This window comes from Lactuca serriola, chromosome 1 (genome assembly GCF_051521515.1).
Source record: "Lactuca serriola cultivar US96UC23 chromosome 1, Lser_US96UC23_V15, whole genome shotgun sequence".
Classification (NCBI taxonomy): domain Eukaryota; kingdom Viridiplantae; phylum Streptophyta; class Magnoliopsida; order Asterales; family Asteraceae; genus Lactuca; species Lactuca serriola.
In genome coordinates this window covers 236,211,235-236,228,390 of record NC_136408.1, presented here as the reverse complement: position 1 = coordinate 236,228,390, position 17,156 = coordinate 236,211,235, and the positions used below count along the sequence as shown (strand labels likewise).

The window sequence follows — 17,156 nt, the reverse complement described above, 5'->3', positions numbered from 1 at the left end:
CCGACAGAAATTCGCCAAATTCTAGGTCTTGCAGACCTACTGTCATAGTTGATCCAGCACTCCTCGCAAATCACAGAAACCATTACGACATTGACCCAACAGGGGGTGGCCCTTGACTGGGAAGCTAAGCAAGAGAAAGAACCTTGGAAATTCCAAGTGAGTGACCAAATTCTTTAGAAGTCTCACTCTGGGCATGGGTTAATACGCTTCATAAAGCATGGAAAGATAAATCCAAGATAGTTAGGACGTCTGAGATTCTTACCAGAATCGGTCCTATATCGCACAAACTAGACCTACTCCGCGAACTCAGTAACGTACATTTTACTCTTCTCGTCACGATCTTGAAACCGTACCTTTTTGTTAGGACTCTCGTAAGCCCACTCGACAAGATCGAGATTAACGAGATCCTCGCCTTCGTATTAGAACCGTAGTGACCCTCAATCGAGAGGTCAAGCGGACGAAGCAACGCCATCGCCCGCTAGTGAAGGTTCGTTGGGATACCAACCGAGGACTCGAATTCACTTATGAGCGCCAGAACCAATCGATTAGGAAGTTTCCACCTCAAGGACTCGATCATTCATGCCTACTTCCTTACCTAAATTCTAACTTCGGGATGAAATTCCCTTTAACAGGGGGATGATGTGACAACCCGAAATTTCCATTATGTACAACAATATCAAGTCAATAGAAGTTAGAACTATTGCAGTAAATTTCCATACTTTTAGTATAAGTTTGAGTATTTTAGGTTTACACTTAAAGGATAACAGGAGAGATGATGCACTAGGGTTTTGTGCAACCCTGTTATTTCAAAACTCTATGATATTAGAGTTCATTTCGTGAATAAAATATTTTTCTGCCAAAATTCCCAGGAGTATATATAGGATTCTGAGCCATATTTATTCATTAGTTACATTTCCAACTAGAGAAAAGCCGAATTCTCTCTCAAGGATCTTCGGACTTTCGTCCTGGAAAGTGAGTACTTTTATCTAGTTGTTTTATAGAGCTTGTTATATGTCTAATACACTAGAAATCATAGGAAAACATCAAGATTTAAGAGTTTATGGCCCAAGAACATCTTCGATCGTAAATCCTTCTTTAGGGTCAAATGATACCCTAGTCCCTTCCTCTTGCAATGAAACTAGTTTAGACTTGTACCCTAAGGTTATTAGGACAAGAAAACACTCTTAGAACACCAAGAGTAAGGTGTCCACGGCCAAAGAAGTTCCAGGGCCGTGAACACCAAACAAAAGGGCCAAAGTGTGCTTTAAACTCCCCTAAAGCGTTGGACACTAGCCTAGATTAGTTCTTAGTTGAATTAAGGACTTGAAATCACTAAAAACACCCTTCCAAGGGAGATTACGGCAGTAATCTCCAAGGGGTTTGGCCCCAGGGCTGTAAACTCCTAAAAGGAGTTATATAATGCCCTAAACTCTTCCAAAGACCATGCCATTAAGTAGAAATTCTTCTTAGGGGTCTTATAGAGCCTCAAACATCAATTGGTCATGTAAGTATGAGCTTACGGCCGTAAAATCATGAGTTTACGACTGTAAACTCATTTGTTAGTGACATTAGGGTCATTATGGAATTTTCTTTGAACCCTACACACAATAGCTTTTCCCTACAACACTTAGATGCAATCCTAGAGGCTAATAACACTTGTTAAAGGTGTTTAGCATGTCCTAGGGTGTCTTGAATTGTTTATTTGTTGTTTCTAGACTAATTTGATACATATATGTGATATTATATGTTAACTAGGATCATAGAGTGTGTTCAAGACTTCACTTGACACCTAGCAATCCTACATCTTCAGTTCATCCGTACCACTCACAACAGGTGAGTTCATATGCCTTAATCAATGTTTAAAATGTTTTTAAATGTTTTATGGGGGGATACAAGTAGAACCATGCTAGTTATTATATCAATCACATGTGATTAATAAATAACATTCAAATGATTTACTACTTATTAGCCGTTATACCAAACGGATTTCTTCAAATGATTTTCATAAATGTTTTATATGCTTAAAACTCTTTATTATACTCTGTATGTTTCATCTCAAACTCATTTACAATCGTGTTTCAAACAAATGTTTCTTTATACTTAAACTGTTTTATCAAACACATGCTTTCAACCCGTTTTATAGATTGACATCAAGTTGATCTTTTCTTAGATAGAAATCATGTTCAAAAGGTTTTACAATACTTATTTTATGCTTTTATATGGTCAATTGCATGCCTATATATGTATAATTATATAAGAAATGTTTAAAGTACTTAGGAAGGCTATCCACCCTATTTCCTTTTCGTGCTTGGGATGCGGTCTGGTGGGATATTGGGTACCCGTCCGAAGGTCGTTTAAATATTACTTATATATCATGTGTACATATATAGTCATAAAGGTTCTTCGAGTGCATTCAATACCCTTGGGTAGCAAGGGCATACATCCACGTTCATACGTTCCAGTTACATTACTAGTAAGCTACCATAGGGGTAGTTCAAGAAGATTCTAGAACTATTACTAGAACACGATATCATACAATGAGTCAGTTCATTCATGAGTCAATACTTGCTAGATGGAGAGAGAACTCACATTACAGCTAGTACACGCAGAACATTTCAGTATACTACTATACATTTACATGAGTACATTTACATGATTACATTTATATGAGTACATTTACATGATTACATTTACATGAGTACGTTTACATGATTACATTTACAGGAGTACATTTACACGATTACATTTACATGAGTACGTTTACATAGATAATATATGATGAGTTATTGTTACATTTTATATGTATGGATTATGTTATATAATCCTCATTCTTATCTTTACCTTGTGATACAATCACATAATCAACAAGATAGATTGGATTTAATATCCTAGTACCAAAGGATACGTTGCGGGATTAACCATTCCAAGAATCTCTATTAGCTATAGAGGTAAAGCACATCCACGGATGTCAATGGTTGATACCATTAAAGGTAAACTTTAAGGGACTAACTATTCCTATACCCAGCTGTTAGCAACAGAGGTAAATGTACATCTACAGATGTCTTTAGTTAACACTGTTAGTTACCCTAGTACCAAAGGGTAATACTTAGGTTATTTATATTATTACCTTTTTCTTGTGACTCATTCACATAATCGATGAGGTGAATTATATTTGAGTATCCTAGTACCAAAGGATATAATTTCATAAAATAATAATAATAGTAGCACAGTCGGGTCTTGTTAGAAGGCTACATTCAGAGCACCTAGGTCTTGGTAGAAGGCTACATTCAGAGCAGTTAGGTCTTGGTAGAAGGCTACATTCAGAGCAGTTAGGTCTTGGTAGAAGGCTACATTCTGAGCAGTTAGGTCTTGGTAGAAGACCCCCTTTTATAATAGTAGGAATCATAGGGATTTCTAGGGTTTTTCAAACATTTGTAGTTATTCTACAAACATTTTCATGTCTTTTTTTACAAGTTTTACAAATTAAGACACATTAATACTTATGATCTCATCAGCTTTAAAGCTGACACTCCCTTTCAAAATAACATGTATCCTCAGGTCAACGATAGACAGGTACCGATGCAAGGTTTAGAGAAGATGAAGCTCGTTCAAGACTCATCTTTCATTTTGATTATACTTTATTGTCTATTATAATTTAACAGAACACTTATATTAAAATTATATTAATAATGCAATGGATGATGTTGCTTGCTTACTACTTTTCATTGTTGTGATATTGTACATGACGTCCTCTGCCCCAGAACGTTTCCGTCGTTCATGGTTTTGGGGTGTGACACTAACCATGCTCAAAGCAAAGGCTACATCAGGTCAAGTACACGTCATAGCATACATGATCTATCCTATAACTGAAGCATAAGGTATTCGACTCATTCTTGCTATCTCAGCCTCTGTACTAGGGCTTTGTGTCTTACTCAATCTGGTGTTACTCTGAATGGGTAACTTACCTTTCTTGGAGTTATGCATGTTGAATCTTTTCAATACTTTGTCCAAATAGGTGCTTTGACTAAGTCCAATTAGTGTTTTACTCCTGTTTCTCAAAATCCTTATCCCTAGGATATAGGCAGCTTCACCAAGGTCCTTCATAGCGATACACTTCCCAAGCCAGGACTTTACTTCTTGCAGGGTTGGGATGTCATTTCCTATGAGTAGTATGTCGTCCACATATAGTACCAAAAAGCTGACTATGCTCCCACTAGTCTTGGTATAGACACAAGATTCATCTTCACTCCTTGAAAAGCCAAATTCTTTGACTTTCTCATCAAAGCAAAGATTCCACCTGCGAGGTGCCTGTTTCAATCCATAAATGGATTTCTCGAGTTTACACACTCTATTGGGGTACTCTGTACTGACAAAACCCTCTGACTAAACCATGTAAACATCTTCAACCAACTTTCCATTAAGGAAAGCGGTTTTGACATCCATTTGCCATATTTCATAGTCATGAAATGCAGCAATGGCTAACAGAACCCTAATAGACTTAATGTTGGCCACTGGTGAAAAGGTCTCATCATAATCATCTCCCGGAGTTTGAGAATAACCCTTTGCAACCAGTTGTGCCTTATAGGTGTCTACATTACCATCCATGTCGGTCTTCTTCTTGAAGATCCATTTGCACCCAACTATCTTACGATCGAGTACATTGTCTACCAACTATCAGGTTGAGGGCTAGGGTTTGAGGTTCCTTCATCACTTGTATCTTGAAGTTCCTCAAGGTCAATTTTCCCCCCACTGTCTCCTTCACTCATGAATTCTCTCTCTCGAAATAATCATCTTCTTCCTACAAAGACCACATTATCACTGGGTCTGTAGAAGATGTAGCCAAAGGATTTCTGTGGATAGCAGATGAAACTACACCTTTCGCTTCGGGGTTCGAGCTTATCATGAGTCTCACGGCTCACGAAAGCCTCACAACCCCAAATATTCATGTGGTCTAGATTGGGAACTTTTCCAATCCACATCTCGTGAGGTGTTTTGGCAACCTTCTTTGTAGGGACTAGATTTAGGATACAGGCGGCAGTCTCTAAAACATACCCCCAAAAAGAGATTAGTAGCGAAGCTCGACTCATCATGGAAGGAACCGTGTCCAACAAGGTCCGATTGAGCCTCTCAGCTACACCATTCAACTGTGGTGTCCTAGTAGGTGTCAATTGTGAGATAATCCCACATTCCTTAAGATAGTCAAGGAACTCAGTACTAAGATACTCACCACCACGATCGGATCAAAGCATCTTAATGTTCATGCCCAACTGATTCTCTACTTCTTTCTTAAACTCTTTTAATTTCTCAAAGGTTTCTGACTTATGCTTGATTAACTTGACATATCCATATCTACTAAAATCATCAGTGAAAGTCACATAAAACCGATTAGCATCTCTTCTTGCGGTTCTGAAGGGTCCACACATATCCGTGTGTATGAGGTGACTTTGTCATTTTACCAAGCAAAGAAGATTCACAACTATCATCTGACTTTAGGTCAAATGACTCCAAGACTCCATCTTTTTGGAGTTGGCCTAGTCGTTTCCTGCTTACATGTCCAAGACGACAATGCCATAAAGATGCTTTGTCTAAGCTAGTGGAAGAGTCAATATACAATACATTATTTCCTAGATTATCTACAACATATACAGTTTCATACACGTCATCACAAGGTAATGCATTAAAATAATGAACATTATTAAAGAAAGCATCAATACTACTATGATTATTATCAAAATAGAAGGTAAAACCTTGTTTATACAATGCATGAAAGGAAATAACATTTCTTGCCATTTCTGGCAAATAGTAACACTTTTTCAAGTCTAATGTAAACCCACTATTTAGAACTAAGGAATAAACTCCTATCTTGGTGATAGGTGAAGCTTTCCTGTTTCCCATGATCAAGTTTATCTTTCCATGCCACACATTCTCACTTCTTCTTAGTCCCTGCAAATAACAACATATGTGAATACCACAACATGTGTCAAGGACCCAAGACTTAGAATGAGGTGAGTTATTAGACAATATAGTGTATATAACTACATGGTTGGGTTTTACTTTCCCATCCTTCACATCTTGCCGCTACTTTGGGCAGTTTCTCTTCCAGTGTGACTTTTCATGACAATACAAGCATTCAGCCTCATTAGGGTTAGCAGAAGGAGTGACAAAACCTTTCTTGGTTTTGCTTGAAGAGGAGCCTTCAACGGTCTTACCCTTGGTACCCTTAGAAGGGTTATTTCTCTTCTTCCCTTTGCCATGCCCGACTGCCAATACATTGGCCGTAGTTGGAGTAGGAGTAGGAGTAGTAACAACCGACTTACCCTTTAGACCATTTTCGGCGGTCTTCAAGAGTCCCTGAAGTTTATTTAGGGTGACTTCTTCCTTGTTCATGTGATTTTTCATGCGGAATTGATCATAAAACGATTTTGTGGAGTGCAAAATGATGTCTATTGCTAACTCCTCACGGAAGTTCAGATTCAGCTTCAGTAAACGGTCCACATACCTTTGCGTTTTCTGCATGTGGCCCGTGATGGGTTCATGTGACAACTGTCAATTCATGACATTCTCGGACTCATGCATCTTTATAATAACCATTCATGCACATCATTCCATGGCCTAGTAGTATAAATTAGGTCAAAACCTTACATAAACTAGGATCCATCGAAGACCTAGGACTAATATACTTGACACTTACGATTCTAGTAGGTTGCTTAACTACAATAGGAAATGCCAATGCTATAATTTGAATGAAACTTTCAAGCTTTGTTATAATTGCAAAATGGTATAAAACCCTAAGAATAAATTAAAATATTCTAATTATACTTCATTATGATGATGAACATCAAACAAGATTCCAAAAACTCAAAGAGCCTGCCAAAATCTAAATTTATAAATCTTAAAGCATAAAAACTTTATAAAATTTGGCTATAAACTTCCAAATATCAAATTTTATTAATCAAATTATGGATTATACCAATGAAATAAAAATATAAATTATCATGCATTAATCATAATTAATTAGTTAAAAACAAGATTTTTAAATAAATCAAAAATTGCTTAAAGAATCACTTTTATAAAAATTAGATTATTATAAAAAAATGAAGAGGGAAATTATTAATTTGAAGTTTTGGAGAGAGAGGGCTACTAATCCACTCAAAAACTGACCATCTCCCCTCCCCCATGTTCTCTCTTCCCAAAACTTCAATCATTAAACTCATTTCCTACACTCTACCTGTTCTCTCTTCACTCTCTCACACTCCACCCTCCTAACACTCAAACTCTCTTCCTCTCTCTCTAACTCACGAAATTCCCCCCATTCCTCTGCCAAATTTCGAGATTTAGAAGACCTTGAAGTGTTGTTACTTCCCTCAATATCAAAACCAAGGTAAACAACAACATCTTCTCCCATAGTTTCATGATTCTACTTCCTCTTCTTCTTAGTTTTCTATTCTTTTTGGATTCTATGCCTTTCCATGGCTAGAAATCCTTATTTTTCCCTTGTGGTTTGTAGATTCTCACCATAACACAATGCATGTGTTTGAAATGGTGAAAATCCGGGATCAAACCCATGCAAGGAGTGAAAATGATGCACATATGTTCATGTGACTTTAAAAACAAGTATTACATCTTCTTCTCCATTTCTTTTGTGTTCTTGCATGATCAAAAGCATTTAAACCATTTCTAGTACATCTTGGATGCTCATTCACTCCATGCATGTGCTAGAAATCGGACCTTAACAAAGGCATGGATGATGTTCTTGTCAAAATATCCTAAGGATGCACTCAAAGCAAACATGCAATCTGCCAGATTACTTTATTCAGCTTTGAACGACCATATCTCGGTCATTACTTAACTAAATAATGATATTCTTTTTGTATTGGATAGTTCCATGAGTTGAATTTCAAACCCAACTGGTCTCACTGTAAAATATTAAATATCCAATTTTTGGCAATTTTTACCAAATGATTGCACAAACAGCTCTTTTTCTATGATCACCATTTTTGCCTTGCATGATCAATGGCCTTCAACCCAACCATAAATCTGGGGAAAATACTTTAGCATTTGGACTGGAGAATGTGTTGACTGAAGACTGCTACTGAACATCTTCAGTTAAATTATCTCTTGACTTTTCTCTACTGAGACTACTGAACCCAAGCTCCTTCTGATAGGGAGGCGATTGGGTACCGGATCTAAACGGGTCAGCTCCACTACTTCCTGAATAATCTGAGACTCGAGCATTAGCCACATCGTTAGCAAAACTATCCTCTTGCCATGATCACTTAAACGACTGGTGCTTAAAAACCTTAACATTCCTCTATCTGATCCAGGCTTTTTAGTAAGTGAAGGAGCCTGTTTCCCATAACGCCGTTCTTCATATTGATAATCATATGGTGGACTCTGAGAGTAAGAATGATATGAACTAGCTCTTCTTGTTTCATCTTCATGGTTTCTAAGGCTCTGATAAGTTTATAACCAAATCAGCACACACCAAAACAAAACAGGTTCACTTGTTAAGACTTAAGATGTTGTATCTTACCAGTGTATCTCTAGGAGGTTTTCCAGAGGCCTTTGAAGCGAAAAATTTCTTATCCACATACACACTCTTTATAAACTCTCTAACTTTCTCCACATTGCTGTAACAGAGACCATGCATGACAAGTCTATTTTTATCGGAAAAAAAAAACACACATGTAAAAACTTGTATTTTGTTTCTTTTGAAGCTATGGGTTGTAAACTTTTAAATTCTGTTATGGTGATGTATCATTATCTTTTGCAATGAAACCATTATTGCTGTCATACCTTGCGTTTCCGCTTTAGCGGGGTGTGACAGTTCACCATCCTTCATTTGGGTTGTTATCATGGAGGAGATTATTTCATATCGCTCTTGACAAGCACTTTGATGGTAATGGTCCATCAAGTCCTGGTGCATCCCAAAAGGATAATAGTCCTCATAGGACTTTTGTAGCTCGGCTGTCATGGTGGCCATCATGATGCATGCTAATTTTGTAGCATCTCTTTCATGTACCTCATATTCAGCAAGCTCTTCAGCAGTAGCAGTTGGCTCGGGAACCTTTAGCTCCTTGTCGAGAACATATTCTTTGTTCTCATACCGAGTGACCATCCCGATGTTCCTGATCCAATCAGTAAAGTTGGATCCATCGAAGATGACTCTCCCACAAAGATTCATGAGAGTGGAAGAGCTAGTAGGGTTAGAGCCAGAAGCATTGTTATTGGAAGACATCTGAAAAGAAGAGGGAATAGATTAGATTAGATTTAGAGATAGTCCTTAATAAAACACCCAAATGTAGTATTAAGGCTAGGACCCAACACAATATTTTATAACTTAGAAGAGGGATGCCGTAATCTAATCTATAAGATATTTGAAGGTAGGTGAATGACGATTCACTAATTTCCACCATGAAAAACGAAATTTTTAATTAGGTTTTTAATTGGTTTAGAAACTCCTAGATTCTTTGAGATTCTTTGAACTTCCTTCAATGAAATGTTTCAATCTCGACTCTTCCCTTCATGTTTTGTGATTGGGATGTCGAGGATCACAAAACAAGGTGTGAAGTAACCATGCAAATTACTTGGTACCCTTCATGTATTACCCCTCAATCGATGTGTCGGTTAACCACACACGGTCCATCGATATGAAGTGATCTACCATGATCTCTTGTCCATGATATGCAACTAAATTAGCTAAAAATGATAAAAATCTATAACAAATATAAGGCTAAATATGCAACTATCAAAATATCCCACACTTGACTTTTGCTTGCCCCCAAGCAAAACTGTATTTTAGCACATTAGAATCACATAGGTCAACTCCAATCCAACCCAACCATTATGCCTAGACCACAACGCGTGCATTTGTGTCTAAAATTTTCCTAGAACACCCCCCCCCCCAATATTCCAAATACTTACAATCCTCATAAACATTCACCCACTTATCCCAAACGATGCTCATTTTATGCATCCCTTCGAATCCATCCGCAGAAAACCTCCTATCCTCTAGGAGTTTTTGGTTGAGCAACCCAAACATACATAATCTAGAATTACAATTTATGATACCACTATGGAGCTCTTTTGAATTCTTCACTTCCTTGATAACTTGATCTTTGATTTCCTTGAATTCACCACCTTGTTTGACTTGATTTTTGGTATCTTCAATTTTTTAACTCTTAGAATTTTGATCTTTTGATCTTCACTTTAGTTGCTCCAAAAATCTTCAAACATTTCTTGTAATTCTCTCTCTTTTTTTTACATGTACCTCACTTTTTTCACTCAAAACCCTACATGCTTAAGCAGAGGCGCTCAACTTCAACCTTTATTGGTTAACAATAATAATTTTCCTGGATACAGTTCTGGTACATGATGCTAAACATCTTGCATCCTTTGGGCTAAGCAAGGTCGTGTTTTTGTCCGATGATTTCACTAGAATAAGGAAGCCATAAATGCACTAGAACGTATATAGGCTCAACTAAACATTTGGGTCTTCATGCAATCAACAACATAACTCTAACATGGAATCCTAATTACTTTTTACCAAAATTTTCTAAATTAAATCCTAAGTAACATTTTTGGTATGCAAAAATTTAAAAATTAACCTAAATTACGACATTAGGATTCTACATTTACTAAGATGACATCAACCCCCTACCCTACACTTATTTTATGCAATGTCCTTATTGCATGTTATGCATGAAAAATAAAAACAAAACAAATATTGAGGGAATTGGAACAAACTCCCATGGGGTAGCAGTCGCTAAGCTTGATCATCTTTTATTAAGCTCTAACTTCAATCGACTTTAGACATTGGGACACTCATCCATGTCTTGGGCATCAAATCACATGTGGGCAGCTCCAAATGTGCAGGAAAAATACTGTAAAATCTTCAGGAATTGATTGCAAAGAATAAGTGGTCAAGTGGTATGTCGAACAACATCGAATCAACAGTCTTCACAGTGTAAAATGAGTGACTCGTCGAGTCATATAAAAGACTTGTCTAGTATAGTCGCGGAAAGTCTCGAAAGTGTGCACATATATCGCGACTCGTCGAGTTTGCTTAGTGCACTCGGCGAGTCTGTGCTAGGTGAAAAAAATAAAAATTTTGCACTTGTCCCAGCTTGTGATAAACCTCAAGAACTTCCCATAACTTCTAGAATTATTCACTGATGTCTCTTAGGACCTGACTCGACACCTTAACTCTAAACTTCGCCCTTTCTTGACTCTTTTCCACTCTCTTCTCTCTTTTTTTTTCTTCTTTCTCTCAAACACTGAACCCTTTATGCAAGCATTCCTAATCCAAAATCTGAAAGTCACCAAGGCAAATAAAGCATCAAACACATGAATTTAAGTCCTAATTAAGAATTCAAAACACACCAAACAAAATAAACACACAAAACAAAATAAAAACAAAAACAAATTGTTCAATCAAAACAAAAAAACTAATCATCATGTTCCTCATCATTGCCATGTGCAGCCCCGCTCCCACCAACTCCACTCCACCTTTCATTAATGATCTCATCCCCGGATGGTATGTAGGGGAAGTTACCCCAACAATGCGTGGGATATGAAAATAGTCAAGAAACTGCACGTGGGATTCATTGCTGAAATTTATACCCGTCGCCATTTGGTCTTGTAGCTGTCTCATCTCGACATTGTACCAATCCATTGGCACTTCATCATTGTCCACCGGAATCACCGGCGGTTCCTCCTCCACTTCCCGCTCACATCTCGATCTAACCCTCCTTCCCGGTGCCTCAGGCATGACCACCGGATCATCAAGAGGGGTAGCATAATGACCTCCTCCATAATCTTCAATAATTCTTGCCCTCCGAAAAAAATTGGATTGAAGGGAGGTGTCAGGATCTCCGTCAGCCAGCTCCAAGCACCGCGGGTCATCAACCCATAGAAGTTGGCTAACTAGGTCATGAACATTTCACCGTTAATCTTGGAAGTTTTGCTATCCTTGACCGCTCCCTTCATCAAGTAAGAGGCCAAACACCATGGAATGTTGCAGAAGGTGTCGGGCGTGATGATACTCCAAAGATAAAATACATCAAGGTTGGAAACCTTGTCGTCGTCCTTTCTTTGACTGATTGTAGTGAAGATAAGACGGTGAATGAGGCGGTGTGTGGGTGACCTAATGCTCCCTTCTTGAGCCGATTTCAGAATATATAATTTGTTGGTGATGGTGTTCCACCCACCAATACTTGTAACACTGTTGGGGAATACCTTATGAGATTGTTCCAAGAAGGCGCGGAAGACAGCAGTAGTGACCAATGGTTGGTCATAAATCCCCAACCGACCTGCAAGATCAATGACAGAACATTGATGGAATTCGCCCCCAAGACAAAAACTAAAGCTCTCGGGGTGGTAGCAATCATCTCCTCCTCGGAAAGATACCGTGGAGAAAAATTCCCAGTAGAGTTCTCGAAACACCGGCTCTTGAATTCTGAAAATTCGGCTCCATCCATCACATATAATTGACACCCCATCGTAAGTAAATTCCTTAACAAGGTAAGGCACCAACTCTTCCTCATATTGGACATTCTTTAACCAATCCCAGTCAATCCTATTAGGTACATAAACCTCCTTCTTCCTAATCTCAGCCAGCCTCTTCCTCCATTTTGTCATCGTGGAAGCAGATTCAATCTGAGGGAAATTCAACCAAGGAAAATCTCCTTGGCTTCCACGAGAGCTTTTTCCTCTTAAAAACATTGTTCTTGCAAAATGAAGAACAAAAAACCCAGAATATACAGGTTAACATCAAAACATAATCCATTTGGGTCCCAAACTAGACTCGTCGAGTCCATGCACGACTCGGCAAGTCGGAAGAACTGCGTGAGTCAGTCGACGGGTCGAGCGAAATTCGACCATAAAAACTCAAAAAAATTTCAAGGGTTTTGTCCATGGACGTTCCTAAGATGTATTAGAGCAAGAATAACCATCCAAAACAACACAATTAATACAAAATCAAAACCCTAAAAATTCACTAAACTTCAAAATCGGGTATTCTATGAAATTGGTACCTTAGAACATCTAAAAATCATGACTTTAACAGAATTATGGAAGAAATAAAGTACCTTTGGTGATGAAATTCGAGAATTTTGAAGAAATTTTTTGAAGAAGTTGATGAGTGCTTGAGAGAGAAAGCAAGATGGGCGCATGGTGAGTCTGGAGGAAATATGATCTCATTAGGGTTAAAAACCCTAGTTTTACCAGATGTAAAAATAATATGATTATTTTTTTTTCTGTAAATAACATCGACTCGTGGAGTCAGGGTCAGACTCTACGAGTACAGTCACGAATTGAAACACATCCGGATTATGAGTAGACTCGTCGAGTCAAGGTCAGACTCGACGAGTCATTCGCAAATATTTTTAAAAAAAATTTAATCATTTTGTAAAAAAAAAAAAAATTCAATCCACCCCACACTCAGCCCATACTTATTCTCAAGCAGTCATGTTTGATGATTTAGAGGACGAAAACAGAAAAAGAAAATCCTAAAAACCAAAATAAAACAAGAAAGAAAGCAAACTCTCATAACGGGTTGCCTCCCGCCAAGCAATTCTTTTTAAGGAGTCGTTAGCTGGACTCCTTCCCATCTACGTTTCTTCATTTTCCTGCATCGGGAATGCACGCCTAATATTTTTCGGTTTATACTTCGTCTTATAAGCGTGTATCTTCTTCTTGTATGCCTGTCTCAATTCTTCTCTCTTTTTCCTTGTAGCATCATCTGCAGTTGCATGAATTTCCCTTTTCATCACCTTCTCCTTTTTTACCCCATTCTCTTGCACCCTCTTTTGCACTCCTCCTTCTTTAAACTTCATTACTTCATAGTTGGTCAAAACTCGGGCTCGAGGTTTGGTAATACGTGACTAAATGAATGGGTTATCAGCATCATCTTTCCTAACCCTTGCATTTTCCTCTTCTCCAAAACTTACCTCCTCTTCAAGTTGAATGTCATCATATTCTTGCATTATTGTATCGAGGCACGCTACTTGAACGTGTTGAAAATCATCATATGCTTTAACAATTCCGCCTTCTGCTTCTTGATCTTCTCAAAAATTAGGGAAAATCTTCATGTCCAGAACATGCAATGAGCTGGTGACAAGGAAGTCAAGGTTGTCCTCTTTTCTGCACTTTTCGAGGTGACTCATCGAGTCTGTCTAAGAGACTCGGAGCGTATTCCAGATAATCCTTTGTTTTTTCTGGATCAGCTCCCCCAAGCAACCTCTCCACCTCTTCTAATTCTTTATCAGCATCAAAGTTTTCTTCAGACGATAGCAAAAAGTTACTTGGATCTTCTTCTTGCAAGAGTGCAAGTTGTTTTTGTAGTATTTCATCATCCAAATCATTGAATGAAATTTCTTCTTTTCTTGCTTCTTCTTGCTTAATCTCTGGTAGTGCTTTAAACACTGCTGACTCATCTCCTACCCTCAACGTTAGTGTGGACTTGCATACATCTACCAATGTGCATGCGGTATTCAAAAATGCTCTCCCCAAAATAATTGGAATTTCGGGGTCTTCTTCCATGTCAAGCACTACGAAGTCCATAGGGAATACAAATTTCTCCACCTAAATGAGAAGATCTTCACAAACACCTGTTGGACGAATAATCGTCTTATCCGCTAAATGGATCTTCATATTCACAGGCGTTGGCTCCGGTAAATTTAGCTTCTTAAAGAAAGAAAAAGGCATTTAGTTAATACTTGCACCCGAATCGGTCAATGCTTGAGTGGCAAGTATATTTCCAAATTGGCAAGGAATCGAGATGCTTCCCGAATCGCCCTTCTTTTTTGTAGTTCATTCAATACTAATTCCACCACTTCTGCCATATCTATCCTCGCAGCAAAAAGACCCTTAAGCAAGTTTAAATATTTGGGTGTTCAAAGCATTGTTTCAACAAATAGAATGTTGACTTGAAGGGCTTTAACATGTTCCATGAATGCTCTGTATGCTTTGACCTTTTCATCAGGTATGGCCCAGATTGGGAATGGCAAAGGAGGGTTGTAAGGCTTTAAGGAAACAACAGATTTGTGATCAGGGCGTGGACTCGTCGAGTCCATTAGAGGGACTCGGCGAGTCTGGTCGGGTTTAGCTAAACTCGACTCTTCTGTCTTTTCTACATGCACCTTAGTTGAGACCTTCTGTTCAAGGGTCATTGGAGTGAAAGTTTTTCCATAGCTAGAGGTTATAGCATTCATGTTCTCCATTCTCGGATTATTCTCGGTTTTACTTGGAAGTTCACCCGGTCTTCTCTCATTCACTTGATATGCAAGTTGTCCTAGTTGTTTCTCAATGTTGAGAATAGATGTTTGCTGATTCCTAAGTGTAGTTCTGGTCTCTTGTATCACAGCATCACGATCATTGTGTCTTTTCTCGGACGCGACTATAAATCTTGTGAACATTTCATTTAAGTAGGCTCTCTTTTCCACCACCGGTTCTTCCTTTTGATAGTAACCCCTCTCTTTTTTCTTATATTTCTCTTCCTTTGCCTTTTTATATTCTTCGTACGGGAGCCATTCCTTCTTAGGTTTCTGCCAATTCTTGTCGTATTTGTCCCCGCTTGAGTAGAACACTTGTGCCTTCTTGTTTCCATTTTCATCCAAGTCATAATCCTTCGTGAGATGAGGTCCTCTACAGTTCTCGCAACCAACTCGAATAGCATGGATTGTTTGATCCATTTTTGTCATCCTTCTATCTAAACTATCGAGTTTAGCCGTCATCGCCGCCATGCCATCATTGACCGAGTTCACTACCCCCGACTTACTTCATTTCTTGGGTTGTGGTATTCTCTAGAATGTTTAGAGAATTCTTCAATTAATACCTTGATTACCCGGGGTGCCTTCTATGTGAGCGGGCCTTGCGAGTCGAGCAATTGCCTTGTGGGAACATTGACTCCATCATAGATGATGGAGACTTCTTCTTGGCTATTAAGGTCATGGTGTGGGCAATTTCTGAGAAGACCTTTGTACCTCTCCCACGCCTCATAAAGAGACTCTTCGTGTTGTTGCTCGAATTCGGCAATAGCTTTCTTCAATTTGGCTATTTTAGAAGGCGGGCAAAAATGGTCTATGAATTCCTCTTTCATCTTAGCCCATGTGGTGACCCACCCGGGGGGAAGTGACTTGAGCCAATCCTTTGCAACACCCTTGAATGTGAATGGAAGCATACGAAGTAGCTGGGTCTCGCGTGGCACATTTGGAACATTGAAGTAATCAGGTACATCATTGACTTCATCCAAGTGCTTTTAGGCATCTTCGTGGTGTTTTCCATAAAAGGGAATCTCCTTGAGTTGAGCGAGTATGTGGCCCTTTAGCTCGAAAGTAGCAGTAGCGGGAATTGCAGGTTGCACAAGTCCCGAGCCAATATCGTCACGCATCCTCTTCTTCCATTCCCCCATGGGGACATCATTGATATTAGCCATAGTAATAGTTAAATCGTCCTCAAAATCGGATTCGTGCTCATATGTAGGTTCTTCTTCTTCCTTGGTCTCGTACTCGATGTCTTCTTTAATCGGCTCTTTGATTGCTACAGAGGCATTGGATGCTCCTGATTTACTGCTCTTCTTCTTGCTGAAAACGGACTTGAGGTTCTTTAGTGGAGAATTCTTTGAAGAAACGGATTCTCCAATGGATTTTCCTTTGTTCTTCCTTAGTGCAGATTTTGGGTCTTCGAGAGGAGGGACCAAAGGTGTATCAGTTCCTCGGGTCATGAAACAACTACAAATAAAACAAGACAAACGCGTAAAAAGAAAAAAATAAAAAATAAAAACTAAAGCTGTGAACAGCGATGGACTCACCGAGTTGTTACGAGTGCACTCGGTGAGTTTAAAGGCAAAAACAGAAAAAATTTCTAATTACTTATTAAAACGGATATTTATTAAAACCTATACTAACTACTAAATTACCTAAAAATTAATTTTGTGTAAGATAAATCCCACACAAAGGATCGATAAAAATAGAAATTAGTGCTAATTTAGAACCGTTCCCCGGCAACGACGCCAAAAACTTGATATGTGTAAACTCAACTAGTTTTAAACCTACTTTTAATTATAAAATGAACACACAAAGGTAGTGGAACTATCAATTGTGGTAAAGCTAAATAAGTAGGGTATCGAACACAGGGAACGGCAAATTAAAAGTAAA

At 38.4% G+C, this 17,156-nt stretch overlaps 1 non-coding gene across 1 annotated transcript; it reads left to right on the top strand.

The window, feature by feature from the left end:
* The first annotated feature begins 15,944 nt into the window (after positions 1-15,944).
* LOC145080778 (small nucleolar RNA R71) lies at positions 15,945-16,051 on the top strand. Its single transcript, XR_013695363.1, has one exon. It is a non-coding gene; the product is annotated as a small nucleolar RNA R71 (small nucleolar RNA).
* Positions 16,052-17,156: the final 1,105 nt, after the last annotated feature.